This window comes from Syngnathoides biaculeatus, chromosome 5, assembly GCF_019802595.1.
Source record: "Syngnathoides biaculeatus isolate LvHL_M chromosome 5, ASM1980259v1, whole genome shotgun sequence".
Classification (NCBI taxonomy): Eukaryota; Metazoa; Chordata; class Actinopteri; order Syngnathiformes; family Syngnathidae; genus Syngnathoides; species Syngnathoides biaculeatus.
The window spans coordinates 23,383,431-23,390,918 of record NC_084644.1 but is presented as its reverse complement, the minus strand read 5'-3'; the positions used below and the strand labels follow the sequence as shown (position 1 = coordinate 23,390,918).

Below are 7,488 nucleotides of genomic sequence, written 5' to 3'. Positions count from 1 at the left end.
GGTTTGAAATGGCTTAACGACCCTTTTGGCTAATGGTGTCCTTTTACCACCAAGTGAATCAAACCCAGCAAAGGAGCAAATGGGGGCACTGCTGTGACTGGAGTCTGAGCCGGTCAACTTGAATTGAACTCACCTGGAAAGCAAGATTTAATCCATCTTGATTCACTCACATTTACTGGTTTAATTGAAGGAGTGACCCACGGTCAGAGACATGGGTTAAACGGCTTTCTCCAATAATAGGGCAAGAAGTGGAATGAATGGAGGTGTGGTCACTGGAGGGGAAAATTTGTTTGAACCCTGAAAACATTGTTTGATGTCTAGTGTGTGATGTGCTGTGCTACTTGATTTCATGCTGTTTCTTTTTTGTTTTGTAACGATTTGGGATAATTGTGACCACTTTGAAATAGGTGTGACCTTAGAATCACATCTTTTTAAACAGTTGCCAAGCCGTTGTGCACATTGTTTATGTTGTTGGTAATCTTTTGAGCTAGCATATAATGTTACCATTAATGAATGTAATTGTTATCTTAAGAGTAGTGCTTATCTATACCATGCAAATGGCTGTCGACCAGTTGAGGCTGTACCCCGCCTCTCGCCCAAAGATTGCAAGGATAGGATCCAGCACGCTCGCTACCCTATTGAGGATAAGCGGTACAAAAATTGATGGATGGATGATCCTTAGCATGCCTCTGCGTCACAGTTCAGGGATGTTGGGTTTGAATGTGTCTTTTCTCAAGACACTCATGCTGGTTTTACCCCCAAAAACATTTATAACTGAAGACCAAATTGTAGACAGAGACATAGTGGGAAATCCGTTTTCTTTCTCGAGCCTGTTGCTAACACAGCCCTTTAAATATTTTGACCCATTAATTTTGCAGAGGTAATCCACACGGAGGTCCCGGGTAGATGGCCGAGCGGGTTCCCACAAACGGATTGGGGAACTCGCACCTACTGGGCGAAGACACTCGAGAGCTGGAGATGCGGGGAGGTGAAACAAAATGAACGGGATTGAAGATCGGGCGAAGGTATTTGTAATCAAAATAATCTGAGTCGTAGTCAGGCAGCCGGTCATACAAATCAAGGTCCTCATCAAAGTCCGAAAAATCAGAGTCCAAAGGAATATGTGGTGCTGGTCGGGTCGTGGTTGGGACGTATTCATAGCTCGGTGGCGGAGCGTATGACACGGAAGCGGAGGACATCATGGAACCTACCTGGATCGGACAGGCTTCTTCCTCCGGCAGTCGGTCTACCTTGTGTCGGTCCCGGCGACGCAGGGTCTTTCCTGCTGGGTCCTGTTTTGGCCAGATCGTTCTGTCACGTCCCATCGGAACGGAGGTAGGACCCAAATGCAGGAGGACACGGGAGACGCAGAGGTAATTTCGGGAAAAACGTTTATTATTCAATGGTCGGGGATCGGGGAGGCAGTCAGGAGCAGCAGCGGTAGTTGGGACGTCGGGCGTAGAGAGCAGGTCAGTGGGCAGGCAGGAGTCGGTACACGGGAGAACGATGAAAGCAGGCAGAAGTGTCTAAGGAGTCAGGCTTACGGGGTCGGTCGGAGAACAGGCGAAGGTCGGTACACACGGGTTGACAATCAGGAATACGGGAGTGCTTGAACGGGGCATGAACCTCAACGATCTCGCCGAGGACCAGTTGTCACCGGGTCCTATAAGTACCGGGCGTAATCAGCCAGAAAAAGGTGCGGGTGTGTGCCGACTAACTGGCTGGCCACGCCCAGCCTGAGCAGGATGCCAGGAGCATGACACATTGTAATGTGCTTATTGTCATCATGCTATCAGCAATAATGTCATGTGGCTATATTTCATGTACAAATATGTTAAAATTTTGCTAGAAACTCAGTCATGTTACATTCAGTGTAAAACAAAGATATATTAAAAAAACCTGCCTGAGCTGGACAAATATATATTTTGAGTAGTTCAATATGTTTATTATCAAATGTAGAGTTTAAAAAGACAGAAAAATTAAGTTGATTTTGTTTGTTTACACCACTGTTTCACTGTTTCAGTGGAATGGCCTAATTAAAAAATAGAGCCCAGTCAACCTTTATTTTTCAGTCATACAGTATGCATCTTTTGTTGCTATACCATTTGCAAAGTAACTGTTGTGATTATGTAACCTTGTGTTACTACCATGATCTTGGAGTCCTCGAGACTGGCTGCAGAATAATAATTGTCAATAATCACTGACATGTTTCAGACCTTGTTTTAAGCTGTTTCATCCTTTAGGCCCTCCTCTTTTCAGCAACAACACAGTGCCATTGTCCTCATGTTTGGTCTATTGTTCTTATTCTTTGGAAAGTCATGTACAAATAAATTTGTGCAAGATTATTCAAGAAACCACAAGTTAAATATGATCTCTCATAAATCCCCTATGGTTCAGTCATGTGCATTTACCCCCAATTTATCACACCCTAATTAGTTTTGTGATATAATGTAAAATACTGTATGTCAACCTCTGGACATGTGTGTTTGTCTTTGTGTCTGCGTGTGTGTGTGTGTGTGCACTTGTGTTACGGCCAAAGGACGTGAAGTGACATTCTGGCTTCCTTTCCTAGCCAGGGGACCTTTTTTTTTCTTTTTTAAACTATTTGTTGGTCATATTCTTCTGCTTTTCAAACCTGAAAAGAAAAGCATGGCCCATCTGCTCCAGCTGTGAAGGTGAAGCACATTTTAGTAAGTATTTGATCATTTTTTGTCACTGCAGTTCTCAGAAGTCTGGATGGGACTTGCATTTTACAGTTACAAAATGCATCATCACATGACTCACCAGACATTAATTTAACTGCTGATCCCTCCTCGCACCAAGGAACTGTTGGATTTTGTTCAAGGACTGCTCATCTTCCTTTTTGACATTGGTGAACTCTTTCACTTCCTCCACAGATGTTCTGTCCCAAACAAGAGATAAGAATGACACAAATAATATAAGCGCACACATGTGCACACATTAAATGTAATAGAGTTTATCATTGTACGATGACTAAAGGCTGAGAGGAATTTGTCACTATCTACAAAACAAAACCACACCACTGTGTTGTATAAAACAGAAGATGATGCTGTGTGTCTTGAATGTATCCTGTGTTCGTTTTCCAAATACATCACCCAGTCACTTTATTAGAAACTACCACATAGCAAATAAACCTGATGAAATCCCAATAAAGATTCTGGGCTAAAAGGCTACAAAACTAAGGACAGTGCCATTAGGGTCACCTTTCCTGAATATGCATTATTAAAAACAAGATAAAAAGGTTGAGAGAACATTGCTGATAAATGGAAAAAGCCCATTGACGTTGTTTGGATACCAGTGGGCAGTCTGGATATGAAGTCAGTTCCTGAAATAATTGGAGATTAAAAGAGTTTATATGAAGTAGATTATGTTATAGAAAGAATTGCCCTACGCACAACCTCAATCACGTTTGTCACTTCTACCAGAAGTCAAATCATCAATAAACACAAGTGAGGACATTCAACTACACTGTACGTCAACTGTAAAAAATCCCACTCACAAGAGAACAAAAGGAATGCCAGGTCGGCACCATTTGGACAGACACTGGAGATGGGGAATAACAAAATCACGTGAGTACCATGTGGGTTGTAGTATAATTACAATCGAATCACAAAATATAGAAGTCCGAGAGTCAGCCAGTAAGTAAAAAAAATACTGTCACTACCCAGGCGAGGACTGCAAGACTTGACAAGCATTAAATGTGGGCAGTCGTCAGTGCTGCTTGAAGACAGGTGCGCTGCACTGATGATTCTGAGTTCTAAGGAGACAGTGGGGGAGCCGGAATAACAAGGCACAAGGCGCCACCCAAGCTCTAAAAGAGGAACTGCAGGGCATGGATCATGATATTAGTCCCCGCTCAACGGATGCCCCCTTGCGTCCTACCAAGTTTCCCCTGGCGAGCCTCATAAAAGTCTCATAAAATATCCCAATATCAGGTTGTGGAAAATTCAAGATTGTTCTTCAGGCCTATAGCCCTCCCAGTTCACCCAAAATTAAAATCCTCTGTGTTAGGGCTGGAGGACTCAGGGTACTGATGGACACCAGTTGAAGCAAACACACTGAATGTTGTATGGATTTTAAGGGATTGGGTGAGTTTTAATTGAACAGAGGTGGCATTAATGAGTTTGATGTCATGGTCTTTGTTTTGGTCTCATGTGCTCATTTTGCTAGCTGTGTCTACCTGTTCCTGTTAACCTCCTCCCTTGTGCTGACCAATCAGCTCCCACCAGCCACTTGCATCTTGTCCAGGTGGTCCTCATTGTCTCATCAATCTCTGTCATGTTTGTCCGTGCCCGTGCTATTGTCTCTCTGCACCACAGCTTGTCTTGTTTCCAGTTTAGATTTATTTAAGGTTTTCTTTGCTACTTTGATTCTTGGTAGCTGGACTCTGTTTAGGTTGCCATTTTTTTCAACATTAAATATCATTTTCTGAGATTCCTGGACTCCTGCCTTGTGTCCCTGCTTCCCTGCCCTTGGGTCCTCCACGTTTTTAACTTGCTTTCCTTGTGTCCTCAAACCTGAACCATTACATTTGGTGACAGGAATGGACCATTGTAGTAAGCTTAGGGATTCTGTTTGAAGTGGAAAGTCAAGGGAGGAGAGCCAGATGATCTGACTCATTTTGTATTCCTGAGCAGGAGAATGATGAAGATAAGCTAGAGGTTAATTTTTCTCCATTGACCAAGTCAAAGCAGTCCTGATGTCCTTCCACACAGACTGGACCCGTCAAATATGCCCACTCACTGTTGAAACTGCGACTCTATGCTCCTGATCTTTGAACAATGGAGACTGAAAAACAGAACATCCCATAAAAGGAGACAAACATGTGCTGGAGCTGGTGAAGGAGTTGTGGGTATATGCCACGCACAAGAGTGACGAGCACCAGAAACTGGATTCTGACCAGCAATGTAACAAAGACTGAATTCCAGCCTTCGATTAGCTCACTCCGTCTGGCTGTTGGTTTGGGGATGGTAGCTAGAAGACAAATCACCTGCTGGCCCCACCTCCTTGCAGAACTCTTTACAGACCTGGGGTGAGAAATGAGGACTTTGGTCCGATATTATGTCAACAAAGATACCATGAAGTCTGAACATGTGGAGGACCAGACGTTTAGCAGACGCAAGGGCAGAGGGCAATTTGTGAAGAGATGCATAGTGAACACACTTGGAGAACTGGTTAATAGTGGTGAAAATTAGTTTTACATTCAGATGGGGGTTGGCCAATGACAAAATCCAGTCAGTTGTTGGACCAAGGGCGGCTTGCGTTGAGTAAAGGGTATCAGACAAGCTGGGGATTGATGTGAAGCCTTGTCTCAGACACAGATGGAGCAGGCTAGGACAAACACTCTGATGATGCTGAGATGACAGGTGAGGTTGGAGTTGTGGGCCCATTGAAGGACATCAGGGAAAGCAGAATTGCATACAAATAATCGGTTAGGAGGTCCAGTCTTGAGATCCGGGTTAACCTTGTGAGCCTCTTTAACCACCTGTTCAATTTTCCAAGTGGCTCCCCCAACCAAACACTAGGAAGGGAGGATGGGTTCTTAAGTGGGGCTGGAGTGGGTGCATTCATCTGAGAGAGGGCATCAGGGTCTCCATTGTGTGAACCAGGGTGGAATAAGAGGAAGAAATTGAACTAAAGCCCAACAACCTTGGCAAGGATTAAGCTGTTTGGTGGAATGGAGATAAGCAAGGTTCTTGTGATCAATCCATATTATTAATGATGTAACGGTCCCCTACATCGAGTGTCTCCACTCCCCTAGGGACCAAACGATGGCGAGCAGGTCATGGTTCCAGACATAATAATTCGCTTGGATGTGGACAGCAAACAGGAGAAAAAGGTACAAGGATGAAGTTTTTGGTCCCACTTGGTGAAGATGGATCTGTTCCTGTGTCACAGACGTCAACTTCCACCAAGAACTGGAGAGTGGTTTCAGGGGCTCACAGTATAGCGGCATTCGTGAATAGTTCTTTGAGCCATTTGATTGCTTGTGATGTGGCAAGGGTCCAGTGGAAAGGTGAGCTGGTAGAAATGAGACTGGTGAGAGGTTTGGGAACCTTTCTTTGGTCGTGGTGAAATAATAGAAATTGGCAAAACCAAGCAGGCGTGGAAGCTGCTTGTGGGTGGAAGGAATGGGCCAATTGATGACTGCTTGAATCTTTGCTGGGTTTGGTGGAACTTCTCAGGGGTCGGGATGTGAGTTGGACCCAGATGCAAAGATGAGAGAGAGTGCAGAAGGTGAAAAAACGTTTATGTTTGCAATGCTTGTTCAAGCAAATAAAAAGGGACTCCGTGAGCTGGATCGAGGGGTTGGATGATTCCAAGGAAGACCACTCTGGCATGGTTGGAGTCCGAGTTGTCAGTGGGCAACAGGAGGCAAGTAGAGGTTTTCAGAGAGCATGCGCAGATGGAAGAGTGGAGAAAAAAAGAAGGATGGGTTACAGATTTAATCATAAAGACTCAGGAAAGGTGGAAAGTGTGGTTGGGCTACAAACTCTGCAGAGCACTGTTAGTCTGATGATGTGTTGGAGTCACACTGCGGCTGAAGAGCAGTCAGAACCCCCTCAACCCACACACAATGGCAGGGCTTCAGAGCGCCAAAGCAGAACAGAACAGCCCTTTTGCGATATCCCAAGCAGTGAACAAGATCCCGAGATACTTGAACTCCTCCACTTGGGGCAGGATCTCCTCTCTGACCCGGAGAGGGCACTCCACCCTTTTCTGACTAAGGACCATAGCCTCAGATTTGGAGGTTCTGATTTTCTTCCTGGTTGCTTCATCCTCCAATGAAAGTTGGAGATCATCAGAACCACATCTTCTACAAAAATCAGCAATATGACACTGATGTCACCAAGGGTCCATGTTTTGTTTCAAAATACAATACAATATTGAATTGCTCAAATGTTGCTTAGCGACTGTATAAATGTGAGAGCAAAAGGTTGTCTGTGTATACAACATGTGGCCTGTAATTGACTGGTCCAGGATGTATTCCACCTTTTCGTCCAAAGTCAGTTAGAATCGGCTAAAGCTCCCTGCAACCCAGACCTTGATCAGCATTTTGAAAATGGAAAACGTCCAATCCATACATTGAGAAGACCACGTGATTTAATTCAACTATTTTCTTGAACTTAAGTGGTACAAATTGGAACCAGATGGTATGACAAAATCATCTGACATGTTTCAAAAGGGTGGCACAGTGGTAAGTTAGCACATCTGCCTCACAAATCTGAAGTGGGGAAGTTGAATCTGGGCTCTCTGTGGAGTTTGCATGCTGTCCTTGTACTTCCTTCCTCACACATGAAAAAAACACACTTCTTCGATTAATTGAAAACTATCCATTTTCTTACCCGCTTATCCTCACAATCGTCACGGGAGTGTGAGAGCCTATCCCAGCTGTCAACGGGCAGGACGCAGGGTACACCCTGAACTGGTTGCCAGCCAATCGCAGGGCACATAGAGACAAACAGC

The 7,488-nt window shown here is 44.4% G+C and overlaps 1 long non-coding RNA gene across 1 annotated transcript; it reads right to left on the bottom strand.

Annotated features, from left to right (window-relative positions):
* Positions 1 to 1,972: 1,972 nt before the first annotated feature.
* On the bottom strand, positions 1,973 to 3,897 carry LOC133501163 (uncharacterized). The gene is made up of 3 exons (XR_009795118.1): positions 3,521 to 3,897; positions 2,785 to 2,902; positions 1,973 to 2,667 (listed from the first exon to the last, which is right to left on the bottom strand). It is a non-coding gene; the product is annotated as an uncharacterized LOC133501163 (long non-coding RNA).
* Between the last annotated feature and the right edge of the window lie 3,591 nt (positions 3,898 to 7,488).